The following is a 16,360-nucleotide window of genomic DNA, read 5'->3' on the forward strand; positions in this document are numbered from 1 at the left end:
TGTTGCAATACCCTGTAAACGTAATTATAGGAGGCTTATCTTTGTACCCGCTATCCATATCGTTGAAGTGTATTATAACCTTATGCCACAGGAGGCATCTCTGACCGCATACAGAACAACAAACATTGTCTAATGTTTATCGACAAGTTTATTTTAGATTATTGCCACGCCCGCTTCTGCAGTCTTCATGCTCCCAAAGAATTTGCTTGTGACTAACTAAAAAACGCAGAAGTTATTAGAATCTAAATTACTTTGGTCGATTTGTATATTTAATTCTATTTGGCATATTTCGAATGTAGGAGTATATCAATATACCAAATATACTTTCCGTTTATGAATGAATAAATATAGTAATATATCAATATACCAAATTCACTTTTGGTGTGTGTTAGTATATTTTAACAATAATGCTGCACTATTCAAATTTTAAGGTAGTAGTATATCAATATACCAAATATAGTTTACGGTGTATGTTAGCATATTTAACCAACAATACCACATTATTATTTTTCAAATAAAGTAATCTACCAATATACCAAATATAGCCTTTGGTATATTTTACCATATTTTAATGATAATATCGAACAGTTTTGCTTTAATTGAAAATGTGTAGTATATGAAAGTCGAGCTCACTCGACTCTAACTTTCTTGCTCATTTTGAGTTACGCTCGGCGATTAAATAACAATTGCCATATTTTATAGGATATCAGTTAGTTGATCACTTAGGGCCTTGGGCGCTGTTCATTGTGTCGTTTCGATTCACGCAGGCAGTCAGGAAATCTTTACGAGCTCACACGCTCATCAGGAAGCTTCGTCGCCGGCAATCAGGTAACCCCCAGGCCCAGCAACCAGGATGATGATGGAGATGGGAGGAGATGGGCAGGGGAACGGGGAACGGGGATTGAGGCGTTGCCAATTGGAGTTTATTAATTTGGGGACTGTGCGTGTTGAGTACTTCAGTCTGAGTCGAGTTGAGTTGAGGTATTTACAATTGTTGTAAATATTTCCTTTATTATTGTAATTATATTTATGACTATGCGGAATGCGGAATGTGGGCTCTGTGTGTGTGTGGCATGTGGAATGTGCAACTCTCTCCCCCTCTTTTTCTGAGGGTGTGTGTGTGAGCACGAGACTGTGGCTATGCTGTAATTTGTGTCAGCACGGGAGCACGCTTCCAGGAGAGGAGGGATGAGGACAGGGTGAGGTAGAGGGAGAGGCACAACAAGCGAACAAGCTCATGACATCGTTGCGTGTCACTGTGGAAACGAGGCAATTGCCATTTCGTTTGGTTTGTTGACTCTTTACTGCCGCTTAAAGAGCATTAGCAGCATATTTAAATGATTTCTATTAAGGGACGAAAGGAAGAAGTATTCCCTACTCCACTGCAAGCACTTCTGACATAATTAGTTATACATTTTTATGGTCGTTCTGCGCATTAGCAGATTGTTAAACTGATTTTTATTGCAAGAAAATCTAGGAATGTCAAAATACAACTCAACGCACATTTATTGAAATGTTTCAACGTTATTAAGAATTCCCATGTATTTTCATTTATTTTATTAATTTTCACTTAAGATTCTAAATAAATATGTGAGGGATGAGGACTTCATATTTAATATGAAACGTGCTTGGAATAATTATTCATTCCTCACACACTTGTGCTTTATTATTTTAACTTTTCATTCGCTTTTCCCCTTTTTGCAATATAATGACTCGCTATTCGGAATAAAATTAATTTAAAGGTCTTTTATAAATTTAGAATATTGCGTTCGAACTTAAGATTGGAAATAAATACGATAGGGAATAAGGCTTATTAATTAAGGTACAGTTCGATTGACAGTCAGGATTTTGTTATCTACAATTTAAATGCATCTGAATTTCATCATTTTTAAGAATAATTAGGCATTTATCTCACATTTAAAAAACTTTTTGTTTTTTTATTATTTTAATGTAACCATTTTAAAGTCTAATTTCAAATTTCCCATTCGTCAATTTCCATTCGCATTTAAATTTATTTCATTAATTCAGATATGTGTTCTGTTTAAACTGGAGATTTTAAATAAATATGAGATAAAATAAGCCTCTATACATAATTACTTGTTCATAATTTGAATATTGAGTTTGTCTAGAATAATTATGCATTCCTCGCACACTTTTTAAGCATTTTTCTTATTTTATTATTTCAACGTAACCATTTTTAAGACACTTGTCAAATTTCCCATTCGCCATTTAACATTTTCGAATGCCTTAAATCTGCGCTTTCAACTCATTTCCTTGCCTCTGTGCTGGAAAATGTTATTTATGTTATTTTGCCTTGTTTACTTTTCGCAGGCAATACGGAAAATTTATGCCAAGTGCCTTGGGATGCGGTGAAGGAGGAGGAGCACACACTTCCGGCAGGACTAACAAAGCGTCATGGCTGACTTGACTTGACTTGGCTAAAACTTGACTGCGAGGCTCCAAAAAGTAAACGCAACTCGCAACTTGTGACGACGACTCTAGGATGGAGGATGGAGACAGGAGCTGCACCACTCGAGGAGGCGCCTCCTGATGTCTCAGGTAATTATGCATATTTAAGCAGTTTTGTCTACAACAGTTTTCGAGCCTAAAAGCGTCCTTTCAACTGAATTATTTATGCAAACTGTGCTAGGGCCTGACATTTGCAAACATTACCTCAAGTTGTTGCCAAGTGGGCTGAGCTTTTCGTTCAGGACAACAGACGGGCTCGACCTAATGTGTTTAAAGCCGGCAAACATACATATAGTATATACTATGTACATACACATATAGTATCTATGTATATCTCGAGGCATATTAATAGAGGTCTGCGGCTATAATTGGCCGCCTAAAAGCATGCTATATGTTGCGCCTCGAAATTAATGCCACACTATTAATGCTAATGTTCTATAGGTCTATACATTTATCAATGACACAAAAGTTCAAGCGATGAAGTAGAATACCCTGTAAAGGGTACTAAATGCAGCTGACAAGGGGTAGGAATTGCCTTAAAGAGGATGAATACTCAATATATTTATATATTTCATATTTCATTATCACCAACTTTAAGAATTCAAACCACTTTTTTTTGCATTTGTTTTAATGAAGACAAAAGAAGTAAGCAGTGTTGTAATTTCACAATTTTCAGAAATATTCATTCAATATTTAAACATTTTTGAACTAGGTATGAATAGGTATAAATATCTAAATTGATATATGGATTGCATTATTACCAACTTTAAGAAGTAGTCAATCAATATTCAATAATTGAGTATTGATAAAATGTAAATAGACTTTAATGAACTTTCTATAGTTTATTTTCTTTAATTTGTAATGAGTTGCTCTAATTCATTGCAATACTTTAAAAAATATATAAGAACATTTGATGCAATCAATATTTATACTTTTTTGAAGTTATTCCAGAGCATCTGTTAGTCTTATATTCTGAATACTTAGCAACACATTTACTTGATCTTCTTCAATGTGATTGCGTTTCATTTCTCACAGAACACACTCACACACACACACAGATAGAGAGAGACAGTTGAATACACAGCTTTGCTTTCAGCTTAATTGTTTTGCAACTAAACATCAGAGCCAAATGCCTTTCATCATTTCGCCATGGCCATTGCCCAATCTCTCTCATTTGCGCTCTTTCTCTCTCACATTCTCGACTCGACCCCCTAAAGTCGTGTCTAAGTAGCTTTTGTGTAAATGAAAAGCGGAAAATGAACGGAAAGCGAACTGAGAAAGAAAAGCACACTTTGAGGGGCTGTTAGACGAAATCAAAGGCAGCATTCAGCTGGAAGGAGGAGCATGCGAAGGCGGAGGAGGAGGAGGAGGAGTAGGGCTCTTCTTTTTCGTCCTTTGCCGTGGCAGCTAATTAAAATGTATTTAAATGCGTTTGTCGCCTCGTCGCCTCGCCAGCTGGAAATCGAGTTTGTAATTTATGCGGTTTTAATAGAATTTTGAGGCAACCTCAGACACACACACACACACACACACAAAGGCAAACAACAAATTGGTTTACTTAGGACAACAGGACATGAGCACAGACAACAGATGAAAATACCGAATAAAAAAAAACACACAACCGAAACGAGAAACAAACAGAAAGAGAAAAACAGAAAGCCATGTCGGAAATTAGCATCGTAGTTTTAGGTTTAGTTTTAACATTTTGTAGCATACTTTTCGCTCGAGCCAAGAAACTTTTTTCATGTTTTTGCCAATTTCCCGCTCCCGAAATTTTACGAATTTACGATTACTGAACACAAAAAAGTTGTGGCAAAAGTTTAAAGCTCTGCGAACCTCGCTTAATTTATTGATTTGGGTCAGTTTGGGGCCAAAACCCGGAGTTGGAGGCGTGGCGATAGGCTGAATAGATAGTGGGCGTTGCTTACAACCATTTCGGAGTCGTGTAAATTTATATGTTTGGCCTAAATAGCAATCAAAGGCTTAACAATGCCAGCCAACAAATCCCCCACAAAATGCCTCACTTAATTGAACTTTGAACTCGCAGCAATGAAGCCCAAAATGGTTTCGAATTCGATTCCAATTGGTTATCGTGTACACTTGAGTGTTTTTCTTTCATTCTCCCTCTCTTCCCTCGAACTGAAATTCAAATAGTTTTCGTTGTTTTCCGTTCGGCCTTTCGACTAAATAAACGTTTTGGCCCTAAGTAAATGCTACGTAAAAAGCTGATCTGTCATTTGTTTTCTTGTTCTTGTGCTTGTGCTTGTTGTTCTCTGTTTGTTGTGCTTCCTTTTCTGTTGATAAATGCGCAAAACCAAAAACAAACACATAAATCACAAGCATGCGGTTGGCAATGGGCGAATTCACACTGCGAGAAATACTTTTTGCTTATAATAATTTTTAAAATGATTTAATTTGCAAAAGCAAACCCAAATTTATTTGTTACAATGGCAACAAACAATAATTTAGTAAAAAAGATTTAATAGAAAAATTGGCATAGAGAAAATTAACCCTGTGAATATTATTCATAGTACCATGACGGTTACTAAACTAAATATTTTAAAAATATATAAAGTTAATATATTCTTATTTCTTGATTTTTGAAAAAAGCAAAGCTTTCAAAAAATTAAAAATAATTTTCAATATAAAAATGAAATTAAACTCAGTTGTCATAAGCGTGCCAAAAAATAATAATTGCTTCGAATAGCAACAATATTAATCATATTCTTTCTGTATTTATTTCTTTTTAAAATGTTAGATAGGATTATGTTTTCAAAATTATTAAATAATGATTTCAGAATAAAAGAAAAATAAATAAACTTTGTCGTATTAGTTTTTGTTTCTTTCTAAAAGATTTTCTGCACGAACTTTTCTCTCAGTGTATACTTGCGTCTAATTTGCTTAGCAGAAAAAAACCAGAAATTAAATTAAGTTTGTATGGTAACAAAGACATAGTTTAATACAAAAATATTAAATTTCAAATAGACATTTTTTCCTTTAAAATGCTTCCATACATATTTTTCTCGCAGTGTAGACTTGCGCCTACGTTGCTTAGCAAAAGTCCAGTTAAAGTTTTGCTGACAGCGCCTTAAACCCCTCGACATTTCTACTACCACCTGCAGCTGCTGCCAACATTTTGTTGATAACAAATTTGAAGTTGTTGTTTTTGTTTTCGGTTTTTTTTTGTTATTAAATCTTCTTGTTTAGCACGAACAGCAAACACACTCGGTTGGCCTATCGATTTAGTGGCCAACAACTGGCGAACAAAAGGCCAAAAACACATTTCCAAATTCGAAATTCAAATCAAAATATCCAAAATCCAAAGTGCATTCTGTCAGTCAGCCCAGCCCAGCAAAATGCAGTCAAGTGTGAGAACTATGTTTGTGTTCGAGTGTGTGTGTGTGTGTGTATGCCACAAGCCAAATGAAAATTGGCCAAGCCGAAGCTGCAGCTGCAGCTGAGGCGCTTCCTGCCACATGCCACACCCAAAGCAGAGACCGAACCCAACCGAACCGAACCGCAACAGCCGAAAATTTATGCCAATATTTGCATTCAATGCCCCAAAAATAAACCGTAAAATGCTTGTTGGCACAGCCCGGAGAGTTGGCATAGCAAACAGCATGGGTTTGGGTTTGAGTTTGGGGCATGCCACACAATGCTGCTGCTGCTGTTGCTGAGGTGTGCGAAGAGGAGTATCGTAATGTGCAACCAGGCTACGCAGGCAGGCTCAAAATTTCATATTTATGATAGCAGAGAGACAGAGAGGGCGGAAGGGAGAGAAAGGGCGAGAGAGAGTGTGAATGTGTGCATTGACTGCAATAATTCAATTGCACACCTACACAATTTACTGGCACCACAACAACAACAACAGCAACAGCAGCAGTAACAGCATATCGGAAAATTGAAATATCGTCGGACTCTGACTCTGGCTTCGATTCTCTGGCTCTGGCTCTGAGTCTGAGTCTGGTCAGCAGTGGGAAAACGTTTAAAGCGCTTGAGCGAACATGGCCAATACACAAAACACACTCGAAACTCGAAGAAGGTTAAAGCCAACTTTCACACAGCGACAGAGAGAGAGCGCGAAAGAGAGAGAGGGACAGAACAATGAAAATGTGTGTAACTGAAACATGGTCAGCATTTAGCATATTTCGTAAGTTAGCAGCCTAAATCCTGTTCGCATACAAAACAGGCGATGCGATACGATACTATTCGATTCGATTGCGAGTTTTTGGTTATGGTGCCACAGGAGTTGGGCATAATTGGATTTGTTTAGCTGTCAATATTATGTCAGAAGTCGACATACAGAGTTTGACACATGACTGCAATGTGAGTGTGTGTGTATTTGGGTGTGTGAAGAGGAGAGACACTCAGACAGAGAGACAGTCGAGCAGGCAGGCAAGCAAACGAGGCAGATAGACAAATGCGATAGCCACGCAGGCACTCGCAAAGATACAGGCACTCAGAAATTGACAAAACAGACAGACAAGCAGACGTCAGGCAGTCGACTTCGCCTATGAGTCGATGGTATAATAAATGGCAGACAGAAGAGAAGAGGACACGACAGAGCAGGACGGGACAGGACAGTTAGTAAAGCAATATGAATATTTAAAACTTGCGAATAATCGTTTTAGCACCCTATAAAATTTAAAATACGAAATTGCGAAAAACGTTGGTTGTCACCCCTTTAAGCTAAACGTTTCAAGCTAAATGCAAATTGCATTCTGAAAATTTAATAATCATAAAAATAAAGAAATTAAACTGTGAAGATTATAATGATTATAAGTTTAAGTTAGTTCAAATTATTACTCTTTTCAGTTTAATGTTTTTAGTCACTAAAAATCACATTTTTAAAAATTCAAGTAGTCGTCAATTGAATACAGAAGTTGGAGAACAAAATAATATTCATATTCTAGCATTCTAGTTTAGGGTATTTCCAAGTCAAGTATTTCCCTCTACATTCTGAATTTTTTGTTGTTAAAGTTTCAAATTACAGACGCCAAGTCAAGTGAATGATTCAAATTGTTGACATTCGACAACGCGATGAATCAAAATTGCCAAAGACATAAAGAACCCCGGAGTGAGGGAAGAGACAGAGGGAGAGAGAGAAAGAGAGGGAGAGAAAGGGACAAAGAAAAAGGAAATGAGCAGAGACTCAGAGACGAAGCGCAGCTGCATTTGACAGCAAACTGCTGTTTGAAATGATGATAAAAGGCGGCGGTAGCTGAATGGCAACATTCGAGTCGATACTCTGCACCCTCTGGCAATATATTTCAATTGTCCTTTTGCACATTTTACAGCTGATGCAAGCAAATTGCTGCTCCAAAAGCCGCCAAAGTAGCCCTCATTGCTTTTGCTGCTGCTGCTTCTGCTGCTGGTTTTGCACAGATTTTTGTTGCCTTGGCAAACAACTCGCTCGTAATACTATTAGTGCTCATATCAATTACCGAGCAACGTTTCTGTCTCGTGTCTCCTCTTCAACAATCTTCAAGAGCGGTCTCTGCAAACATTGCGCATACGCCACGTTGTATATTCTTGTACATATATTTAACTTGCGTCTCAAGCCAAACACTTGAGCTGTAAAACAAAATTTAAACAACACAACTTGCTCATTAGCCACGCCCATCTTCCTAGCGCCTTTCGTCCTGCACACACACACACACACAGACAGAGAGAGGTAACCACAGTTTCTGTTGCTGCTGCTGTTGCTTTTCTGGCATATGAATGATTCACGCTTTGCTCAGCGGCTCAGCGCCCCGAACAGAGTTTTAATAAAGTATTTGCTCACTCGAAGTGCAACAACAAGAACGAGCGCAAACACTTGATGTCTTAAAGGTTAATATATGGCAAGACTAGCCAGTTACCCTGTAAACTTTTTCTTGATTCTGCATAGAGTGAAATCCTCGCAATATAATAAGAATTGTCCAAAGACATTAAAGATTGCATAGCAATAATTTGTGGGTTTAAGGCTTAAGGTTTAAGCTATAGAAACTATGGATTTGTTATTATAAACATTTGGAATGTCGTTTATTTGGCCAAAAATATTAAAGATTTTATATTACCTTACAAATGTTTTTTTTTATTGAGACTCAAATAATATGGATTATATTGAATTGCATTTCTATTATTGACATATATACTGTATACTTCACTATAGTATACTACATACTATTCTGTATACTTTACTATATTATACTATATGCCATTCTATACACAATAATTTATACAATACTGTACCTGCATTACATACTATAAAATATATACTAGATACTATATTTTATACAATTAATTGTACAGACACCTATTTGGGCAAATTGCCATGGTTAAGCTTTTTACCTCTTCTTGAACTAATTTTCAATTATAGATATGTTATACAATTAACTTAAGTTAACAATTGATATGTACTCTTTGTCATCTACTATTTCACACCAAAACTTCAGCAACATTTATTAGAGCCAAATATATTAGGCTCAATTTCAATCTTCCAATCCTCTGCCGATTGGATCATAAATTGCACAAGCTTTATGATGCCGTTTTGAGTGCTATTTACGAGTGCAGGGTATACGCAACTGCAGACACTGAATGCCCAAAAAAAAAGGGCAGAAGCAAGAGATAAATATAGAGAAGAGCAAGAGTGTAATGAGGTGAGAGAAGTAAGAGAGAGAGAGAGAGCGACCGAAAGTTGACTTTTGTAATCAGCAGGAGCTGCAACGTTATGTGCTGACGTTGATGGGTGAGCGGCAAATTTTCAACTCTTGACAGCAAAAGGAGCAAGAGGCAAGGGAGGCAAGTCACTTGCTGAGTTAAATGGCTGACTTGGCACTGGCATAATTTACATATGCCAAACATGCAGCAGAAGCCAGAAACCAACAGCAAATGAATGCCGCACTCTGTGTCTCGCTTGCTACCTACAAAAATGCAAGAACAGAGTAGAGCAGAGCAGAAGAAGAGGAACACTTGTACTTATTCATGCATACAACTGAGGTTTATTTATATGAGTGATTAGCCACTGACAGAATCTTGGCAAGAGAAAGAGTTGAAATGGAAGTTGAAGTCGCAGTTGCAGGCGGCGTTCATCTCTGTTGCTGTTGCTGCTGTCAGTTGCTGTTGTTTATTTATTAGTGCAAGGTGCCAGCGAACAGATGTGTGCGTGTGGAACTTGGTTTATGCCTGTCAGAGTGTCTGGCTGTCTGTTTGTGACAGGTAAATATAAATAGCAAAAGCAGAAGCAGAGGCAGCATCCAGCGCACGTGTCACGCCTTTAAATTCTAGGCTTCAACTTTAGCTTCAAGGTAACCACGCTTTCTCTCTCTCTCCCTCACTCTTCCATTTCAGCGTCCCTAAAACGCTAATGCTGTCTGTCAATATTTGAGTTTATGTGCTTGCATCAGCCGCTTGAGATTTGCCACGCTGCACACGTTGCAGCTGCTTGGTAATTGAGTTGGAAAAATTTTGTTGACGCCCAGCGACATGCTGCGACAATTGCAACTACTCTTCTTCTTCTTCTGCGCTCTCTCCACCCTCCGTTAACATTCGAATGCACATCGAACCCTTAGTCCATTTATTCTTTCTGCCTTTCTCAATTTTTTTCACTTTGCATATTATTACGTGAATTCTTTTCGCTTGTTCGCGCTTTTGGGCATTCGCATCGGTTTCTCTTGCATTTTCTTTTTTCCACTGCTCGCTGGAAACATGTGCGCAAACATTTAAATCAATTGTGTACCGAATGCAGCTCCCAGAGGAGGCGGACTCCATGTTATCCTCCCTTCCTTCCTCCATCTGTCCCTTGTTCGTTACCTCTGCCTGGCATTGCAATTGTTATGCAAAATACGAGCACGCGCACAAATCAAGCAACAAATGTGCTAAAATTGACACAGCAACAGCACAATGGCAACAGCAACAACAACAGCAACTGCAATACAGGAGCTGACGACAATTTCGCCACCATTTATTTTTTGTTAGCCAACTGAAAAAGATTAAACTAGCCAGGGGACAATATGAGAGAGAGAGAGAGAGGTGGAAGCAAAGTAAGTAATGTATTTGACGCAAATAAAAAAGACGTGCATTGAAATAATAATAATAATAATAATATATTTAAATGCCAAAAAAAGGGAAAGAAAAATCTATGAAATAATGCTATGGAAAATATTATGAATAAAAAGTAAAGCTGTACATTGTTTTTTAATAAAGTATCAGCAATATGGCAATTGATAAACGGAAAGTATTTGAAAAACAAAAATTTTAGACAAAGTCAAATCATAAAGTTTAGCAATTTAAAACCATGAGCCATGATGGGAGACAGGAAAAAATAGTTCTTTTTTAATAGTTCTTCTTGTGCATTTTAATTCTAACCAAAATATTTAACAATTCTAAACATTTTTCAATTAAAATTCTTATATATTCGGTTAAGTACCGGGCGTATAAGTAATATACATATATTCACTGGTAATATTGATAAATACAGTAAAGAGTTACATCATTTAATTTAAAAATTAATATTTTGCACAGAAAAAAAAAAAACGTAAAATCGATGAAGATTTTGGAATTTTGAATCTTTTTTTAGTTACAATTCTTACATACGCGTATTAGTGGACGTGTGAGTGATTTAATTGAAATCTGGTTATTTGATATTCACTGCAAGTATGCGTTAAAGTCATAGTAACCAGTGATTCAAAATTTATATTTATCTTTTAAAAACATGAAACGAAAAACCAGACAAATCTGAATCATTTTTCCATTCCTGTATCACTGGACGTATGAGTAATGTACCTAGAAGGTGGTTATTTTCCAAATGAATTTCTATTGACTAAAAACTTACAATCGAAGTTAACAGTTGCATGAACTAATGCCAAACTTAATATAATTAACAAAATCAGACAAACAAAAAGATATTCATTACAAACTGCTGAATTTATGAGTCTTTAAAATGTCGAAGCAAAACTTTTTAATGCAATTCCTTTGGCAACAAGAAGCTTCGGCTAGTTGCAATTTAAATTTGCTAGTTTATTTAGATGAATGGTTTGTCGACATTTCAATTTATGGTGATTTAAATTTGAAGCCGTTGTCATCGCAATTTTCCAGAGCATTTGCCGTGAAAAAGTTGCATAAAAATTTCGCTTTACTTCTTGTCTTGTGCCCATTTCTAAAAGGGCACAGTGGGGTGTAAGCGTGCAGCGATGGGTAGATTTAGTGTGTCCTCGTTGTGAATGCCCCTCTGCATCTCATTCTCCCTCTCCTTGATGTGGCTCTCTCAATGCCGCTGTTGCTGTTGCTGTTGCTGTCTCTTTCCATTTTGTGCTACAAGGTGCAGAGTTTCTCACAGCGAAGCGAAGCGAAGGTTTGCATTGCAGTTGCATTGCACGACATGGCTTTGGATACTGTTTTACGACTAGTTTCCATAGCTGGCAACGGAAAGCAGCCCGGAGGCCTGAGGTTGTGTGGTTTAGCGGGGACTTTAAAAATACAGAAAAAAGAAATAGAAACTTTTTTTCCTTGCCAAACCAAGCCAAGCCAAGTCAAGGAATGGAAAGAAAAGCCAAAGCCAAAGCCAGAGTAGAAGGCACTTGGAAGCCAATAAGGTGGAAGAAATGTGCGCTTGCCACGGTTTGTGGCAACGTAATATGTATTACGCAATTGTATAATATTATTTCGCAAGTAGAGCTACATTACGAGCTATTTAAATTAATACAACTATTTGTATTAAACACAAAAAAAGAGGGAATTTAATTGCTCAACTTCCTTTATAACATAATTTATTTGCATAATTGTCTTTTTTCCTCCCAACATAGATCGCTTTATATACTTTTAATTTGCATATGCCTGCTTCTAGTGGCCGCTATTAAATTTAATTAGTCAAGACTGAGTTTAATTGTCATTGCGTGCGCATTTTAAACTTGGTCTTCTTCCCTCTTTGTCTACTGAGAAAAGAAACAGGAAACAAGCATGTGACAGACACGTCTCTGATATGCTGCTAATTGGCCACTGATAACCGATTTAGCCAGCCATTTAATTGGCCCGAAACTTACCTCAGACAGAGAGAGAGAGAGAGAGAGAAAAAGAGATTTGAATCAGCTCCGAAATTATGGCGTACTTTAACGAAGTAAAAGTGGCAAGTGAAGTTGCTGCAACACTAATAAAATAACAAAATTAAATGCATAGTTTTTGGCAACTTACAAAACCGCACACGACAATGCAATAAAACTAAATGACTCTTGCAACTAGCTACTCGCTACTTGCTACTTGCAACATGCGCAAGCAATTGAGCAACTTTCTGAAGAGGAAGAAAATCAAAGTGCACTGATAGAAGCAATTGAATGCGAAAGAAATTGAGAAGGGAAGTGAACTGAACTGCATCGAAGGGAGACAACACAAAAAGGCAAAGACAAAGACAATGACAAAGACAAAGAAGCAACAACAACACAATTTAGCAAAAACTTTATCCTGTAACGCGACATGTTGTAGAGCTATGTGTTTGTATGTATGTGTGTGTGTGTGTGTGTGTGTGTGTCCTCTTCTATGCATATTGAATGTTTATTTGCATGCAATGAGCTTCCACTTCACGTTCTCTATTTGCATGCGTGGCAAGCCAAAGTTTAGCTGCACTTTCCAAATAGGTCGGCAACAAGGGGTTAACAGCGTTCTTAATAATAATAGTAATAATAACAACAACAAAAAACTCGAAAAACTGCGTAACAAAGTTAAAATAAAACTTTCCGCTTGCCACATGAAAAGTTTTGCGCAACTCGCTCACGTAGAAGTTGCTTTAAAGCTGCTTAAAGCAAAAAGCAGCTTTCGTCGCAACGATTTTGCGGGGCTTTGTGGAAGCGCAGATTAAGCTCAATCGACGCACGGCAATTTAAGCTAATCGATAAGCCTCGACTTAATGCTCTGCGTGTGTGTGTGTGTTTGTGTGTGCCTTGAGTGGCGCCTCCAAAAATTATGTACATGCCACCAATTCAATTGCTACGAGCTTACTTCAACTTGCGCTCTTCTCTGTTCTGTTCTGTTCTGTTCTGTTCTTTTCTGTTCTGGTTGCCTACTCAAGCATTTGCGCATCGGCATTTCGGGCTCGTGTCTGCAAATTATGCCCCAAAACTCGACGATAATTTTATGCGCCAAATCAAATCTGTTTTCGCATTGCTTTTGGCATTTACTTAACTTGCATAATGCGCTCGGATTTACAAAGATTTCTCAATGTTCGAGATTGCTACATGATAAGCAGCTCGAAGTGTTATTTTTTCTTTATCGATAGCAAAAGTGTCGATAAAAGAGCAGCTAAATAAAGTTGTGTGAAAATTCAAAGATTGGATATATTTTTGGAAAATATTTTTGGAAAAACTTCATACTCTTAAAACACATTGGATATTATTATATTATATTTAGTTGAGATAATCTTTTTAAGCAGAAAATGAGTATTAAGAAGTCCAATGAAAAAAGATATCTTTTTTTGTTTATCAATAGCAAAAGAGCAACACAATAAATTTATGTTGAACTTTATGAATTGGAAAAGAATTCGCAATTACGATTAATCTTAAAATCTATAATATATCATATATTATATTTAGTTGATTTAATCTGTTCAAGTAGAAGAAGTAGAATTTATTTGTGCTCGAGCTTTTCAAATCAAAGTGTTCCAAACCAAAATGAAATTTATGAAGTTTGTTCCAAATGTGTACTTGATTGACAGCTTTCGGTGTTATTAATAAAGTTATATTGCAATTATTAAGATTGGACATTTCCTGTAGTCTGTTTAAGTAAAAAAGGTCAAACTTACGTGTCACAGACTCAATATATTTTTCAAATAAGGTGATCTAAAATGAAACTGAAATGGAAATAAATGCAAACTTAGTGTGTTCCAGATTGCTATACGTTGAATATCATAAAGTGGTCTTCTGGAATTCCTTGTTCAATAATAATGTTTTCAGATTGTTTTCATCTGTCTAAATAGAATGTTGAACTTAAATACTGCTTTTCATTTTGTAATAATACTATAATAATTTAACAAATAAATACTTTCAAAGACTTTAAATTCTTTTCTACGTATTACATAGTATTCGGTTCTATATTGTCCATTTCCCATTTCAGCCATATTTCTTTTGAATTCCTGAGTTAAATTCAACTTTAAAGTGCTGCCAACATACAGAAATGTGGAACAATTGCGAAAGATAATTTTGTGATAAAGAGTTTAGCGAGTGCATAACAAAAAAAGAGTCACAAAAAGTGTCAACAATAATTTTTAATTAAGATTTGTTTTCATTTTTCATGTAAGAGCAAAAGACAAGCAAACACACACGCCGAAAAACCTCTGAGGAGAAGTTAATTTGAATTTTATAACAGCGTCAAGTTGTGTAATTTAAGAGTCTGTGTGGCAGCACAGAGCGGAGGCGTTGAGCAACACATGTTGCCCAAGTGGGCGTTGCACTGAACTGAATACATACATGTGTACTTATATACTGGCTTTTTTAAGCAATTCTTTTGCCGTTGCAGCAGCAGCAGGATATGCTTCAATGCACACACATGTGCAGAGCAGAGCAGAAAGAAACAGAGAGACAGAGAGGGAGATGATGGCGAAGGAGTCAAACAAAACTGGCAGACTGATGGTCGGACTCAGCTAAGAACCAAAACTAGCATGAACTTTACATTATGCACATTGCAAAGACGAAAGCAGCAGCAGCAGCACAGAGTAAAAAAAAGCAAACTTTTTCAATTTCTTCAACTGCATTTTATGGGTGAAATCCTTGGCACTTCTTCCAAACCCGCCTCCCGATTGTTGCATGCAATGTTTGTGCTTGGTGCTGCTACAAGTTAATCTGGCCCATAGACTCAACTTGCTAACTGTCTGCCTGCCACTTCTCCCCAGAAACAGAGAGAGAAAGAGAGAGGGAGAGATGATGCCTGCTGCTGTCCTGCCTGGCACTTCATTTCCTTGCGCAAAAAGAAGAGAGATTTTCACAAGTTTTCTTCGTTTATTTTTCTTTTTTTCGCCTGCAACATTTTCTAGACGCTGCAAAAGTTCTAATTTCGTTACACACTCAGCACAAATTACACATGTAATGCATATGTAAGACATTCCTCCTGCCCACGTCGTCTTCCTTCCTTTTTGTGTAAATCTGCAATTTATTAAGAATTCGCTTGCACCCATCTTGCGTCTCTATTACAAGCTCAAGTTTATCGGACTTGCCAATAAGGCCAAGTTTATGCTGCAATTAAGCAAAGCTGGCCCCAAGAAGAAAATGCCTGTGTAAAATTGAATATTTTTGTGGCACATGCCACATAAACTGCCGGCTGGAATGTTGCATAAACTGCTGCCAGCCAGCCAGCCATCCAGCTGCGTTTTCCTTCTTCCTCCTTCAGCTGCAGCGATTACTTATTAAATTATATGCTAAAAACTTTGCAATCTGTGCGCAGGCAAATGCTGTTACATACTTTTAGGCGTCGCAATTATTTCATTATGTGTAAAGCGAGCTAAAGCAAACGAAACTAACGTCGTCGAGCACTGAACAAAAGTTTGCACAGCGTTCCTTTTGCCTGTGTTTTTTATTTTTTGCATTCCTCAGTCTCTGCTTCATTGTTATTAACATAATTGCATAAAGTTGCTGCACAGTTGAGTGCTGCAAAGTGTGGCAAAGACAACGCTAACGCTAAACGCTTAATGCCATCTATTTGCCATCTTTCACCCTCCCTCCCTCGATCCCTATCTTCGCCTTTTGTTGCTGACGTTGCATTCGGATTATAATTATTGTTGATGCCGCGCGCCGTCAGCATCGAAGTATTTTACTCAATGTTAAGCTTCATTAATTTAATATCCAGTGTCCCCTGCTGGACTCCCAATAGTTCGGCCTCAGGCAGCATGGGTCAACGTTGCGTATACGCATCATTAAATGAGACACAGCAC

At 37.2% G+C, this 16,360-nt stretch overlaps 1 long non-coding RNA gene across 3 annotated transcripts in view; it reads left to right on the forward strand.

The window, feature by feature from the left end:
• LOC117567893 (uncharacterized) overlaps positions 1–16,360 on the forward strand; it is a 65,618-nt gene that overhangs the window by 35,246 nt on the left and 14,012 nt on the right. For all 3 annotated transcript variants that reach the window (XR_004572092.2, XR_004572090.2, XR_004572091.2), the window contains exon 3: positions 2,332–2,559. This is a non-coding gene — a long non-coding RNA (uncharacterized LOC117567893). The remainder of the gene's footprint in view (positions 1–2,331; positions 2,560–16,360) is intronic.

This window comes from Drosophila albomicans, chromosome 3 (assembly GCF_009650485.2).
Source record: "Drosophila albomicans strain 15112-1751.03 chromosome 3, ASM965048v2, whole genome shotgun sequence".
Classification (NCBI taxonomy): Eukaryota; Metazoa; Arthropoda; class Insecta; order Diptera; family Drosophilidae; genus Drosophila; species Drosophila albomicans.